At 48.5% G+C, this 15,065-nt stretch overlaps 3 long non-coding RNA genes across 3 annotated transcripts; all 3 read right to left on the reverse strand.

The window, feature by feature from the left end:
• Nucleotides 1-602: 602 nt before the first annotated feature.
• On the reverse strand, nt 603-5,733 carry LOC126498017 (uncharacterized). The gene is made up of 3 exons (XR_007590745.1): nt 5,641-5,733; nt 5,394-5,525; nt 603-730 (listed from the first exon to the last, which is right to left on the reverse strand). It is a non-coding gene; the product is annotated as an uncharacterized lncRNA (long non-coding RNA).
• Nucleotides 5,734-7,372: 1,639 nt separating this feature from the next.
• Nucleotides 7,373-9,897, reverse strand: LOC126498054 (uncharacterized). Its single transcript, XR_007590759.1, has 3 exons — nt 9,442-9,897; nt 8,589-9,088; nt 7,373-7,876 (listed from the first exon to the last, which is right to left on the reverse strand). It is a non-coding gene; the product is annotated as an uncharacterized lncRNA (long non-coding RNA).
• Nucleotides 9,898-10,638: 741 nt separating this feature from the next.
• Nucleotides 10,639-13,125, reverse strand: LOC126498068 (uncharacterized). Its single transcript, XR_007590763.1, has 3 exons — nt 12,690-13,125; nt 11,160-11,292; nt 10,639-11,025 (listed from the first exon to the last, which is right to left on the reverse strand). It is a non-coding gene; the product is annotated as an uncharacterized lncRNA (long non-coding RNA).
• Between the last annotated feature and the right edge of the window lie 1,940 nt (nt 13,126-15,065).

Raw genomic sequence — 15,065 nt, forward strand, 5'->3', positions numbered from 1 at the left:
TAAAAACCAAAAAAAGAAAAAAAAAGTTGAAAGTTAAATGTGCTTTAGAGTGTCTTTCAGTAGCACCCATCCTAAGTCTAAGTCAGTGTTGCAGTAAACACATTGTCGGAAATGTACAGAATGGGTCTAGTTTGAGCTAGAAAGCACCTACTATGTGCTCAGAGTCCAGGAGAGCATCAGAAAGTAAAGGTCGGGCCCTGTCCAGGTGACTGGGAGAGAAAGCTGCCACTGACTGCGGTGGCTCCTCCTTCCACCGGCCCTTCTGTGGGGCCTCCCTTCCCACTTCCAGCCTCTTAGAAGCTGTGCCCTCATCTGGCTAGTGTGCTCCTCATGTCCTGAATCATAAGCCAAGTGTGTTCATTCCCTGAAGCACCTTTGTTTGTGCTGTCTCCTCTTGGGAACACTTTTTTACCCAGGTTCCAGTCCCTCACTTCCCCCAGGTCAGCAGCTCCAACCCCCTCACTAAGGAACCTAAAGAGACTCCTGGTCTGATCAGGTCTCCATAGCAACCACCGCCACCTGCCAGAGTAGGTGTTTATTTATTTATTTATTTTCTCACCTACTTCCCTCATTAAGGTATAAGCACTGGGGGGGGGGGGGGATTTATCTTAAAGTTGACCGTTGACCGATTCCATTTAGCAAGGGTATTCTGGTCACCTAGCGTTGTCAGGGCACTGAGCCGTTCCCGAGAGCGATGTCTCAAGCTCCTGTCTGCGTGGAGCTAAGAGCCCTGCAGAGAAGACAAGGTTAATTCAGCAGGCATATAGGTACTTAAGTCCTTACAAACTGTGCCAAGTGCTAGGAACAATCAGAAGAGAGTAGACAACCAACCCCACAAGAGTGAAGAACAGCAGGCTGATTGGGTGGAGAAGGGCTGGGTGCGGAATGAGGGCTTCTCCGAGGAGGTGACCTTAACTCTGTGTTCTAGAGGAAGGAAGCAGGAGAAGAAAGTAAGGGGGGTGGAGTGAGATGTTTCAGGATCCAGAGGGGATCTGCAGCAGGGAAGAACTCCGCCTGGGAGAACTACGGATAGCCGGCCCCCGAAGGCAACAGCAGAAAGTCCGTGGATTCTAGAAGTCTTCTGGCTATGGTGTCAGAGAATGCCCAAGACAGAAGACAAGAATTGGCTCAGGAGGGATTGCCAGGTACCGGTGCAGCGATCACGCAGCTGAGCAAAGACTGGAGTCATACCCATAACAGGGTGGCTGTTACCAAAAAGCAAGGCCACCCAGGGGAAACAGGAAGTGGGGAATGTGGAGGATGTGGAGACAGACGCATCCTTCTGCACTGTTGGTGCTGCAGGACACAAACAAAGAATTGTGGAGAGTCACCTTGAGAACCGTGATTCTGTTTCTGAGTACTAACGGCAAGGGGTCCAAATGCCGTCCATCCGTGTCCATGGCAGCACTGTCCTGAGGGCCAGAAGCTGAAAACCATCAACTGTCCACTGACACAGGTATAGACAAAATGTGAGACATGTCACGGAGTAGTACTCAGTCTTATAAAGGAGGGAGATGGGGGAGGGGTTGTGGGGAAGGGGGGAAAAAAGGAGATTTTGAAGGGGCGTGGCAACATACCCCTATAATCAAAAGGCTAAGCCAGGAAGATCATAAGCTACATAAGGAACCCCTGTCTCCAAAAGGAAAAAAAAAGAAAAAAAAAAACCTTCAAAAAGAAGACCGGCAAAATGGCGCACGCCTTTAATCCCAGCACTCGGGAGGCAGAGGCAGGCGGATCTCTGTGAGTTCGAGACCAGCCTGGTCTACAAGAGCTAGTTCCAAGACAGGCTCCAAAGCCACAGAGAAACCCTGTCTCAAAAAAAAAAAAAAAAAAAACAAAAAGAGGTGGTTATAGTGGTAACTACCTATAATCTCAACGCTTGGGAGGTGGGGAGGAAGCAAGAATTCAGTCATCCCCAGCTACTTAGCAAATTCAAGGCCAGACTAGGAATCTAGGATACGGACCCTGTCACGAAATAAATAAATAAATGGAAATTCTTATTTATGCTTCAACATGGGTGACTTAGAGGCAGGTTAACTAACATAGAACGCTAAAGAAGACACACTGAATGAGTCCACGCGTGTTAGACGTCACACTCAGGACTGATGCCGGAAGAGGGACTTGGTGGTTGTTCAGTAGATCCAGTCCCAACTTGAGAAGATGAGAAGACTCTGGACGTGGTGACAAGTGCCCAACAGTGTGAATGGACTCAGGGCCACACAGCCGTGTCGTTAAAGTAATTAAAGTCCTTTCATGGTATGTGTATTTTACCATGCTTTTTTTAATGCAAGGAAACTGAGCTTTTTCACTCAGGCAAAGGGCACGAGAGTTGTTTGCTGGGGACATGGTGAGGCATCAAAGGGGCAACCTAAAATTGAGATCCAGATTATGCTTGAGCTAGCCAGGGAGTGGGTGGGACAGGGCTAGGGCAACTGCCCCTCAGGAACCTGGGTAGGCATGAGGAAGGGTGGGACAGAGAGAACTCCGGGAATTAGTGCTTGTGTCGGCATTTAGGTCCTTGGTGTCACCCTAAGAAGTTTGGTTCTGTCCTGCTGGAGCCCTGGTGATTTAGCCAGGAAGGGATGCTCTGTGCTGGGAAGGAGCTGGGGACCAGGGTAATGGCAAGGAGTTTGGAGACAGTTCTGTCTCTCAGTTCACCCACAGGCTCCAAGAGGCCCTGGGGCTAGGGCAAAGGATGCTAATGGGTAAAGCACTTCCTGAACCTGTCATCTGGAGAAGGGACATGGAGGACTCCCTGGCCTCTGGTGTGGGTGCCCATAGTGCTGCTCAGGGAATCTAGTAAGGGAACAGTCTAAGGGGCAGTCCGCAAGGTCAGTCCTGTGTGGGTTGAGTTTGAAAAGCCCATTAGAGGTCTGTGGGGGATGGAGATGGGTCTGCAGCCCAGGAAGAGGTCTGGAGAGTCACCAATATTTGGAGTGTAGATCAAGCCCTGGGGAATGGCTAAGGAACCCAGCACACCATATAGCTAAAGATTCTTATCTTTACTCTGTAGTCCAGATTGGCCCAGAACTCACAGACTGGCCAATGCTACCGCCTGGCCCTCTGAATGTTGAGATTACAAACACAGACCACCACACTTCGCTTTATTGGGTTTTGTTGTTGTTGTTGTTTGTTTGTTTGTTTGTTTGTTTGTTTTGAAACAGGGTTTCTCTGTGAAACAGTCCTGGCTAACCTGGGACCAGGCTGGCCTTGAACAGAGATCTACCTGCTTCTGCCTCCCAAGTACTGAGATTAAAGGCTTGCGACACCACTGCCCGACCTTTTTTCTTCTTTTTCATTTTCGTTTTGTTGTACACTTTGCTTTTATATATGCAAAAATGTTGCCTCCCTGTGTCTGAGCTCAAGGTTCCAAAACTCTAGAACTTGCCCCTCAACCTAATGCCAAGCCCTACCTCTCCTGGTTTTCCCCTCTCCCCTCTCTCTGTTCTTCCTGTTACCTTAAAAGATTCTTTTCCTTCAATCTCCACTTAAAATGTTAATAGCCAGGCCATTGAGGATACAGTGCTAGACAACAGTCCCCACATTTTAGCGGCTTATCATAAAAGCCATTTATTTCTCACTCGCTGGCCTTCCACCAGCCACACAGCTTAGTTTCAGGGTGCAACGTCTGTGAGCCCCACAAGTGTCCCCGCTCAAGGGGTGCCTGGCATGATCCTTTCATAAGAACAGCACTGGAGGCTGAGCCCATCCGCGTGCCTGCTCCTCATTCTGTGCCAACATCACATGCCGATTCCAAAATCAATTGTCAGAAGCGGGTAGATTCGTAGAATTTTAAACAATATGGTGTCACATGGTTCTGATCCCAGCACCCAGGAAGCTGAAGCATGAGGATCCCAAATACAAGGTCATCAAGGTGACAGAGAATCCAGCCCAGACTAAGAGTAAGACCATATAAACGCCAGGCGGTGGTGGCACTCGCCTTTAATCCCAACACTCTGGACAACCAGGGCTTTTACACAGAGAAATCCTGTCTTGAAAAAAAAAAAAAACAACCATATATACATGTGTGTGTGTATACATACACATATGCATTGGTAGCATAATCCATCAAAACTAGCTCTTCCCTGGTTCTGTCCTTGCTCGCAGTGCCCCTGACCTCCACAGCACCCACCCCTAGATCCACCCCACTGGTACTGATGGTTCTCCTCAGCACCAGCACCACCCATTTCAACACAAGGTCTTCCCACTGATGTCACTCAGGAGCCCTGAGTTCAGCTGGGCCGGAACTGGACTATACATCTCTCCCCATCCAATTCCTGTAGCTCATCTCCATCCTAATACTGAGCACCAACCTCTCCCAAGCCACCAGGCCGGCAAGCTGGAGACTGACTGTCTCACCCTGACCCTAGCCAGTGCCAAGCTGATCAACTGGACCTACGAAGCATTCTTCATCCGGGTCACCCTCCGCCATTCGCCTCTTTCTGCAGCAGTCCAGTCCTGGTTCTGCACGGGCCCCACCGACTTGCTTGCATGCTGCATGCAGCATGCAGCATGCTACCACATCTCTGCAGCGTCTCTGCCTTCTCCCTCGTCAGCAGCGACACCCACTCCAAGCACAGGTCTGAGACTCTGTCCTGTTCCTGCTTGTCAGTGGCTTTCTATCTCTTACAGGACAGAGTCCACGCCCCTCAGCATGAAAACCACATCGGCCTCTGCCTCTTTGTACCTGCTTCTTGCCACGGGTTTGCTCTGGGTCCTGGGGACAGATGTGTAAATAAGAGAGCCATGGTCCCTCTGTGAGGAAGCAGACAGCTCAAGTACTGTCTGTGATCTCAGGTGACAGGACAGTGATGGAGCACACGGCCCCTGTGGACAGTGTAGGAATGCTAAGTTGGGCTGGGGGTCAGGGAGTATGACCTTGACTAGACTGTGTTGGGCGCTGATAGGCCCTTCCAGGGAGCAGCTGGACCACAGCAGCTCCGAGAAGCACCAACAATGAAAGAGCAGCCGGTGGGGGACCAAGGAGGGCTGTTCAGAGTGGTTGACGACAGGGAACCAGGAGAACAGCACTCCAGGGAGGAAGTGGCCCAAACAGCTTGGGAAAGAGCTCTGTGAAGGGTGAGGTAAGCCCGCTGACAGCAGTTTTGGGGGAGCGATGGCACCAGAAACTAGATCCAGACAGTTGAGGAGGAGGAGAGAGAATGGCAACAAGAAACCTCTGGTGAGAAGTCTGCCTGTGAGGTGACAAAGGACGCCCCATCATCCCAGGAGCAAGGGTTGGCTGTTTTAGGCTGAAGACAGCAGAGGGTAGAGCTGTGTAGACGGTGATTGGCAGGTGCCCATATAAAGGCTAGTGGGGCTAAAGGCAGAGGACAGTGCCACATGGAGTCTCTAAGAAGTGGGGAAGAAGAGGACTTGAAGAGAGGGCTTACCTAGTCTGCAGAAAACTCTGGACTCTGTTCCCGTCACTGCCTGAACCTGGAGTAGTGATGCAGGCTACAATACCAGCAGCACAGGGGAGGTAGAGGCTGGAACGTGAGAAGTTCAAGGTCATCCTCAGCGACCTAAAGAATTGGAGGCCAGAGTGACTGGTTGTAATGACTCTGTCTCAAAAGGCAAAAACCAAGGGCCAATGAGATGGCTAAGCAGGTAGAGGTGTCTGCGACCAAACCTAGTGACCTGAGTTCCATCTCCAGGACCCAAATGGTGGCAAGACACACCGTCTGCTCTAGCTGTCCTCTGACCTCCACACTGTGCAGTGGTGTGCAGAAACCACCCACACATACACACTCACATGCAACAGAAACATTTTAAAGATTGGGGGGTTGAGGAGGAGGAGCCTACACAGCTAAGTGGCTTCAGCCTCTGCCTGGAGGTGTTCCTGCTTCAGAGTCCCCAGTAGGCAGGCTCACAGCTGCGGCTTGAAGGAGGAGCCGACATTGCCTAGGTAGCAGCTTTCCTTCCTCAACCCACAGTAGAGGAGGTCCAGAGACCACCACTGAGGAGTCCTTCCTCTCCCCTCACTATCTGAGGCACCTAAAGCAGAGCCCACAGGTTCCTTCTCTGCTTCTGACTCCCGTTTCCACGGAAACAGACAGCGGCAATTGTCAAAGTCCCAGCTTTTCAACATAGGTCTCTTCCAAACTTACTCTCCTGTGCCGTACACAACAGGGTTGTGGGGGCTCCATCAAGGCCACATCCACCTGGCTCCCACTGCAACACCACAACCTATCTCTGGGGCTGACCCCACCCAGAACATCCAAGCCACCATCTCACCAGTCAGCTTGGGCCTTAATTTACCTCTGAGCTGACAGCGCCTGAAGTCAACAGATGCCTGGTTAGTGTCTCAGGAGCCTGCCAGCTCAGGGCAGAGCTTCCAGCCTCCAAGGCTTCTCTTTATAGAGCTGAGGCCCTGGAACCCAGGACTTGTTTCCTGGTCATTAAATCCTGGAGCACATGAGAGGGGGCAATGAGCAGGCCAAGTCCCCCCAGCCTGGTGGCACAGGGAGGCTTACAGAAAGGATTTCTTCAGGGGAAGCCCAGCAGACCTGGCCCTCCCTCGGCTTTCTGCCACTACTACCCCCCCCCAACTACTCTTCATTTCTGCCTCCTCCTCTATCCCTGCCTCCTGTTCCGCCCTGCTGTCCCTCTGTCTCTTTCAGTGGTCTCCTCGCTGGGTTTTTACCTGTCTCAAGACCTCTTTAGTCACCTACAAGGCCAGAGATTTTACCTGTTCTGTTCATTGCTGGATCCCTCGTGCCTGCAGTGGTACTTGACCTGGGAGAGAATAAATAGTGCTAGCACTGGGCGGGGGGTGGGGGGGGGTGGCGAGGAGGGCACGACATGACACAGGGTAGGGGGTGGGAAGGGGGGGGCGAGTATGCTTTCCTCTTTCCCTCTCCCTTCCTGCCTTCTCCTGTCTTCCCTCTTAACCTCAACAGCTGTTTGTTTTTGTTTTTTTTTACACTTTTGTGTGTGTGTGTGTGTGTGTGTGTGTGTAGGCATGCAAGCACCAAGGCATGAATTGCAGACTTGTGTGTGTGTATGTAGGCATGCAAGCACCACAGCATTTATTGCAGCCTTGAGTGTGTGTGTGTGTGTGTGTGTGTGTGTGTGTGTGTGTGTGTGTGGCCATGCAAGCACTGCAGCATGCATGTGCAGGCTTGCAAACAAGTCATGGGACTTGGTTTCTCTTTCCATCCTGTGGGTCACAGAGACTGGACTCAGGTCATCGAGTTTGTCAGCAGGGTCTTTACCCACTTTTACCTGCTCAGCTATCGCCCAGCCCTCATCTGCTGTTTTGTATCTTAGACAGGGCTTCCCTCCCTCCCCTTACTCCTTTACCTCTGACTTCTGTGCTCTGTCTCTCTCTGTTTGTCCCTTCAGTTCTCCCCACACACACACACTACTTTTGATGCCTCCCCTGGCTCCTGGCTTCTAAGATCTAATTTTGCTCAGCCCAGTGCCCCCACCTAAGGAGCAGACCCCAGAGTCAAAGGGCTGTCCTGCTCCAGAACCTTCCCCAGAAACAGCTGCTCAGAGCAGCTATACCTTTTCTGATGTGAGCCAGTTACCACCAACCTCTCAAGGGGCCTCACTTCCTCTCTGGGCTAGGGGTGGATCAAGGGAGTTCACAGAAAGAGGTTGTACATCCCAGATGCAGACAGCCCCTAGGGGAGTCGTGGTGGGAGAAGGTGGCAGGAAGGAGGACACACAGTCCTTCACCTTCCCTGAGTCTCAGTTTCCACATCTGGAAAGCGGGCTTGTGATGCCATTCTCTGGGTACAGCACTGAGCAGAAGGGTCAAGCGCGTCACAGTAAGTGGTCACCTCAGTTTCTCTGTGTGTGTAAAATCCCCATCATGCAGCTGTGTGAGCATCAAAGACTGGTCTCAGTGGGAGTGCCGTGCTCTGACCTGGCGGCAGAGAAGCCCGAGCTTGTGAGGCCTCATAGTCTGCTATCTCCTGCCCTGCTGTTGTCCCATGAACCCCAGCCTCCACTCTGTAAAAGGCGGTGGCCACACAAGGTCTTGGGGCTGCAGCTGATTGAGTGGGATGACAGCCACCGCCTGCTTGGTCAAGTACCTGACCTGATGCACGAGCAGGAAACGTTAGGTGACATTCAAATACATGTTATTAGACTGTCACAACAAACCCAAAAGTAGGTAGCATCTTACCCAGTTTCCAGGAAAGGAAGCTGAGGCTTAGAGAGAAACTGTAATGAGTCTGTCTGTCCTCCCACCCCCGCCACCCCAATATCTGGTTGCAGGATAAGGTTGGACTCTGGGCATCCTGACTCCATCATCGTCGCTGTTGTATAAATTTTTTTTTCCTTGAAGCTGGTGAAATGGCCCAGTGGGTGGACCCAGGAGTCTGCCGCTAAGCTTGATGGCCTGAACTCAAGCCACAGAGCCACATGGTGGAAGAACAGAACCAACTGCCACACGTTGTCATCTGACCTCCATACTCACAGCGTTGAGCACACATGCCCACATGCATACAAGATAAATGAAAGGTAATCAAAATTAAAAATAAAGAAATATATCTTTCACCCCAGAGCTTCACCATGTGGACACCCAGAAGCTAAACCCCATAGTCTTCCCCCAACACAAGCCCATGCTGACTCACTAGGGCATGGTGTACTTGCAAGAGGAAGCACTTTGTGAGAGCAGATGCCCGGGTCCTGGGAGACTGAGGGCCTTCCTTAACCCTGAGTAGACATGAAGAAGGGTGGACGCAGCGAGAGCCGTGCATGAGTGACGGGCATTTGAAACTCCTCCGCGCGAGTGTCTGCTATCTGCAAGCGTTATTCCTGAGCGTGGCTCATCTCATACATGGAAACAAGAGTGGGAGGGTGGCACGCAGAGGCTTCCCCAGGCAGGAAGGTGGGTAGGAAGGCGGCAGCTCAATGACAGGATTATCCTGGGAACAGTGAAGGGCAGAGAGACGCCAGTGTGCCTACCTGGTGGAGTCTGACGGATTCCGAGACTAAGTCATCCAGGTGCCTTGAGGTCAGGGGCCAAAGTCAGGGGCAGCCTGCTGTGCAAGGACTCAGCTGGGCCCCAGCTTCAAGGGGGCATGAATGGAGCAGATTGGAGCAAGAAACTCCCAGGACAGAAGCGGCAAATCTGCAGAGGTTAAGGATGGGCGTGGACCAGGCAGACCCTACACAGATTGGGGTAGGTGCTCACTGGATGGGTGGGGTCAGATTGGGGGTGTCCAGGCTCAGTTCAGGGATAGGGTGGATTAGTGAAAGGGAATCAAGGAGAAAGGAAGCGCCTTGTGGATGGCCGGTGAGGGGGTGGAGGTTCTGTCCCCTAATTTTCAATTATTTCAATGGTAGGGCAGAACTGCTGAGCAGTCTGAAGTGGGTAGAAATGGCTGGGAAGCGAGGGAAGAGGCAGGAAGGAGGTTCCTGAGCAGGGCCTTCTGACTGATGGGCTGCATAACACTGACCCCCCACACACACACGTTTTGGTACCTGCTTTTTATTTCTTCAACTTGTCAGAGCTGTATGAGTCACACTGAATTCCCATGCCTAGTTGCCAGTGGCTGGTAGGTTGGCTGGCTGATGTCAAAACAAATCAAGGCAAGGTTTCAGCAAGATGCTGGGGCAGTATTCTAGGTAAGTCAATATGGTGTCTCAGAAATGAGCTGTGTTCACCGCACAAGGCATTTCCTTGGGACTCTACAAACATGATTCTGATGCAAAGAGAGGTTTTGCAACAAAAGAATTGGGCTGAAGGTTAGTGAAAGAGAGAAGAAAAGGAAATCAGGATCAAGAAAATAATAAAAATGAAAAAGAGAAATATGGCCTAGTGGTGGTGGTGCACGCCTTTAGTCCCAGCACTTGGGAAGAAGAGGCAGATGGATCTTTGGGAGTTCGAAGTTAGCCTGATCTATAGAGTGAACTCCAAGACAGCCAGAGCTACACAGAGAAAACATATCTCAAAAACCAAATGGAAGCCGGGCGGTGGTGGTGCACGCCTTTAATCCCAGCACTCGGGAGACAGAGGCAGGCGGATCTCTGTGAGTTCGAGGCCAACCTGGTCTACAAAAGCTAGTTCCAGGACAGGAACCAAAAAGCTACGGAGAAACCCTGTCTCGAAAATACAAAAAAAAAAAAAAAAAAAAAAAAAAAAAAAAAAAAAAAAAAAAAAAAAAAAAAAAAGGAAAAAAAAAAAAAAAAAAAAAATGGATATATATATCCAACAAATTGGTGGGGAAAGCCTTGTTAACTGTAATCTTTAAGAGGTGGGTCTTAGGTAAGGCGTGGCTTCACTGGGACTCAGGTAAAAAGGTGTGCACCTCTGTGTGTGCTCTCTGTGCCTTTTACCTGTGGGACATTGCTGTGCTTGGATTTCTCGTTTCCTGTTTTGTGAGACCACAAGAGAATTCACCTTATAATAAATAAAATATAATTGTTTTATCCTTAGCTAGCCTGGATATTTTTACAACAAATGAGCATGAAAACTCCCTGCTCACCAAGACAAAAAGGGAAACAGGATACAATACAAAGCTCTTGATATAAAGGGAGTAGATGGAACTGGGGCAATGGCTAAGTCACTAAGAACATTTACTTCCCTTGAAGAGGACCAGGATTTGATTCCCAGCACTCATCATTAGGCAGTTCACAACTTGTAACTCCTGTTCTAGGGGACTGAACCCCCTCTGGCCCCTGCAGGCACCTGCATGTATGTAATACATATAAACTCATGCAGGCATGTGCATATACACGTAGATAAAAATAGCAAATAAATACTTTTGAAATAGAGAATAGAAACTCATATTCACAGAGTACAATTTCAGGATTTTAAACATGCCTTGCCTCATTTCCTTTCTAACATCCATGCCAATAAGCTGTGTGGTCCCCCACTTGAAAGGAGGCAGGTAAACCTGAGATGTGTCCACGGATGCCATGGTGGTACCTCCAGCGTGATTGTCAGCTTCTGGGGATAACAGCTCGTGACAGTCCACAAGAGAATTCCCGTAGGAACTGCCTTCGGCATCAAGGCATGGTCACACGTCACCCAGGGGCACATCATTTTAAGGGGAGCTTCTGTACCTGTTGTATGAACCCAATGGAGCTACTTAACTTCTTCCTACGTATGCGGTATTTTTTCCCAAAAAATTATATGCAACTTCAAATACACAGGTGTATAAAATAAGTATATTGTAGGGGCTGGAGAGATGACTCACTGGTTAAGAGAACTTGCTGCATTTTCATAGGACCAAAGTTCAATTCCCAGAACCCACATCAGTTGGTGGCTCATAGTCGCTTGTACCTCCAGATTCAAGGTATTGGATATACTCTTTTGGGCTTCAAAAACACCTATGTGCAAACACATATAGACACACAGAGACATAATAAAATACAAATATTTAAAAAGTATACAAATAAACAGTTACTGCTAATAAAGCATAAAGCAATTGATATGGGGGCTGGAGAGATGGCTAAGGGGTTAAGAGTACTTACTGTTCTTTCAGAAGACCCGAGTTTGGTTCCCAACACTCACATGGTGGTTTACAACTATCTATAGCTCCCATTTCAGAGAACCTGACACTCAGTTCTGACATCTGTGGGCACCAGGTATGCACACGATGCACATACAGACATACACAAAGGCAAAAAACTTGTACACATAAAATAACATACAGACATACGCAGAGGCGAAACATTCGTACACATAAATCAAAATAAATAAATATAAGAAAAGATATTAAGAGATCTATTTTTAAAAATTATTTGGCATACAAATAAATTTACCAGTTATTAAGGATGAAGCGATTTATTTGTTTCTGTTTTATTTTGTTAGTTTGAGACAAGGTTTTACTATATAGTCCTGGCTTGTCTGGAACTCAGTGTGTAGACCAGGCTGGCCTCAAACTCAGAGATCCACCTGCCTCTTCTTCCCAAGTGCTGGGATGAAAGGTGTGCACCACCACCTTCTGGCAAATTCAAAATTTTTTAATTATTGTATAATGTGTGTTTTATCTGCATGTATACCTATATACCACATGCATACAGTGCTCGTGGACAAAAAGAGGGTGTCAGAGTCCCTAAAACTAAAATTATGGCTAGTTGTGAGCTACTATGTGGATGCTGGGAATTGAACCCAAGTCCTCTGGAAGAGCAGACCTGGATGAAAGCAAATTTAACATGAAGTAAATAAATGTGCTTGCTTATTTTTTCATAAAGAATTAAATCTTGGGTGGTTGGTAGTGATGCACACCTTTAATCCCAGCACTCTGGAGGCAGAGGCAGGCAGATCTCTGTGAGTTCAAGGCCAGCCTGGTCTATAAGCGAGTTCCAAAACAGCCAGGACTATATGGAGAAAACCTGTCTCAAACAAACATGCTCAGAGGAGCCTGCTCAGGAGTGGAAGAAACTAGCAGTAGCAGCATCAGTTGAGGCCTGAAAAGGGACTTCTCCCCCAGTGCTGTGGCCAGTACTCTAACCTTCTCCTTTAAGAGTCATCGGAAGTTAGCCAGGAGTGAGGGCACCTGCCTATAGCCCCAGCACTTGGAGCGGGGCTGAGGCAAGAGGATCACAAATTCAGCCAGCCTGGGCTACAGAGTGTAACCCTGCCTCAAAACCAAAACAAAAGTACAACCAAGACTAAAATTTTACAGGAAGCAAACTCAAGCAGGAGCCTGGAGAAGGGCAAGTCCCTGGATGGACTATGCGTATCCCTGTTCTCCTGGAGTCCCACTTCAAGGCTGACTCACCCCTCCTGAGCTGTGTGGCACGCGGCTGGCCTGCTGCCTCTCCCCAGGTATTCCCCAACTGCAGAAGTCTTCACTCTGGCCTTGCTCTAGTGTGGCCATGGCCTGTGACTGTCTGATGGGAAGTCGCAGTGGCCAGCATGACCTCGCTTCGACCGCAGCTCCTCTGAAGGGCCAGTCTGACTTCAGAGTCCTTTGTGAGATGAGAGCCGAGACCTCTTCCTACCACTGCTTCGGGTCCAGTTGGCTTCTGCCTCTCCCAGGCTTGCCTTCCTGCCTTCTCCACATCACATCTTCTCTGACATCCTCCCCAGCAACTGTCACAATCCAGGTCAGTTTCCAGGAACTGCAACTGAGTGCAGACCTAGTGGTAAACTTATTCATGGTAAGGACAGGGGTACGCCTTCCCCACTGTGTGCTGCGAGACTCTCTCACAGCTGACAAATGTTTACTTATTGTTAAGCCATAAAAGTTTAATTCAGAAGCACTCGGGAGGCAGAGGCAGGCAGATCTCTGTGAGTTCAAGACCAACCGGGTCTACAAGAGTTCCAGGACAGACTCCAACATTACAAGAGAAATCTTGTCTCAAAAAAACAAAAAAAACCCACACACACACAAAAAAAAACATGTCTTAGGTGATATATACCTTTAATCCCAGTAGTTTGGAGGCAGAAGCAGGTGAGTTTTATATATATACCCCTCCCTGCAAAACTTCAAGCCCAAATATTGTGAGGTTTTGACATTTGCATTTCTGGTGCCTGGCCTGAGCCTGACTTGAGATTTGGGCTCCTATGGGATGCCACTTACATAATTCACAATTGAGTTCAAAGGAGTCAGAAGGGAAGGTTCTGAAAACTAGAGTGGGCACTGCATGCATTTTCAAAGGCCTGACCTCCGAAGTCACATATCGTCACTCCTGCCTCGCTCTAAGAGCCAAAGCAGCACAGTTTCCCCCACTACAAGAGAGGAGACAGCTAGGCAGTATTGGTGCACATCTTTAATCCCAGCACTCAGGAGACAGAGGCAGGTGGAGCTCTGAGTTCCGGCCAGCCTGGTCTACAGAGTGAGTTCCAGGACAGCCAGGAATACACAGAGAAACCCTGTCTCAAAAAGCAAAATAAAACAAACAAACAAACAAACAAACAAGGGAGGGGGCAGAACCATAACCATATAGGAGCAGATCCAAGAGCTGAAGCCTTCTGGTTTTTTATTCATTTATTTATTCATTTAATTTTTTTAGATTTATTAATTTTATGTGTGTGTTTGTCTACGTGTATGTACGTCTACCATGTGCAGTCATAGTGCCTTCAAGGACCAGTAAAGTGTGTTGGAACCCTTTGAAGTGGAGTTATAGATGACTGTGAGCCATTGTGTGGGTGCTGGGAACTGAACCCAAGGTCCTTTGCAAGAGCAGCAAGTGCTCTTAAGCACTGAGCCATTTCCCTGGCCTCGCTACTATTTTTTTTTTTTTTTTTTTTTTTTTACGACTGGGTCTTATGCTGCCCAGACTGGAAGCAAACGCCTAGCCTAAAGTGATTGTCCAGACTCAGCCTCCCAAATTGCTGAGATTCTATGCATGGGCCACTGCCCCCCCCCCCCCCCCCCGCTGTCATTTTTTGTTTGTTTTCAATATACAGGCTACTTAAGGATTTATCAAAAGGAAAATAACATAATGTCTAAATTCTGTGTAAAACTATGTTGATTATAACATTGTTTATGATACTAGAAAACAAAGTAATCCATGTGGGTGGAATAATCTTTGACACAGTGTATTGGAATACTGTAAATTCTGGCTGCACGCCCACTCTACCTGAGGAATTCTAGTTACCCTCCAGGCTGTGACTCTTGCAGGACACTCACTCAACTATTTTCCCTAAAAGCAGTAACAAGGTGTATGGGCTTCTTGTGGCTTTGTTTTCTTTTGCTTGGGCTTAGCTATGCAGTTTAGGCTTAGCCTTCCACAAGCGATCATCTTGCCAGCGCCTCTCAGGTACTGTGATTACAAGTCTGTAGCACCATGCCTGGTTTAAAGATTGTATAGTTTGTAAATATATTTGATAAACTGAATAAATCAGTCATCCCTAGGTATTTTTTGTTGACCATAATTCTGTACGCAACAGTTCCAGACTGCCAGAGAGCTCTGGTCTGGGGGTGGGGTAGATAGACAAAGCGGTTACTTTTTGGCCACATTTCAGGCTTTGAAATGTAGTAGCTCTCAACCTTCCTTTCATTTATTTATTTGTTTGTCTATTTTTTATTTATTTTGGTTGTTTTTTTGTTTGTTTGGTTTGGTTTTTGTTTTTTGTTTGTTTTTAGACATGGTTTCCCGGTTTCTCTGTGTAACAGTTCTGGCTGTCCTGGAACTTGCTTTGTAAAGCA

The sequence above is a fragment of the Alexandromys fortis genome, unplaced genomic scaffold, assembly GCF_014885135.2.
Source record: "Alexandromys fortis isolate MF-2015 unplaced genomic scaffold, M_Fortis_MF-2015_v1.1 scaffold_13, whole genome shotgun sequence".
In the NCBI taxonomy this organism is placed as follows: domain Eukaryota; kingdom Metazoa; phylum Chordata; class Mammalia; order Rodentia; family Cricetidae; genus Alexandromys; species Alexandromys fortis.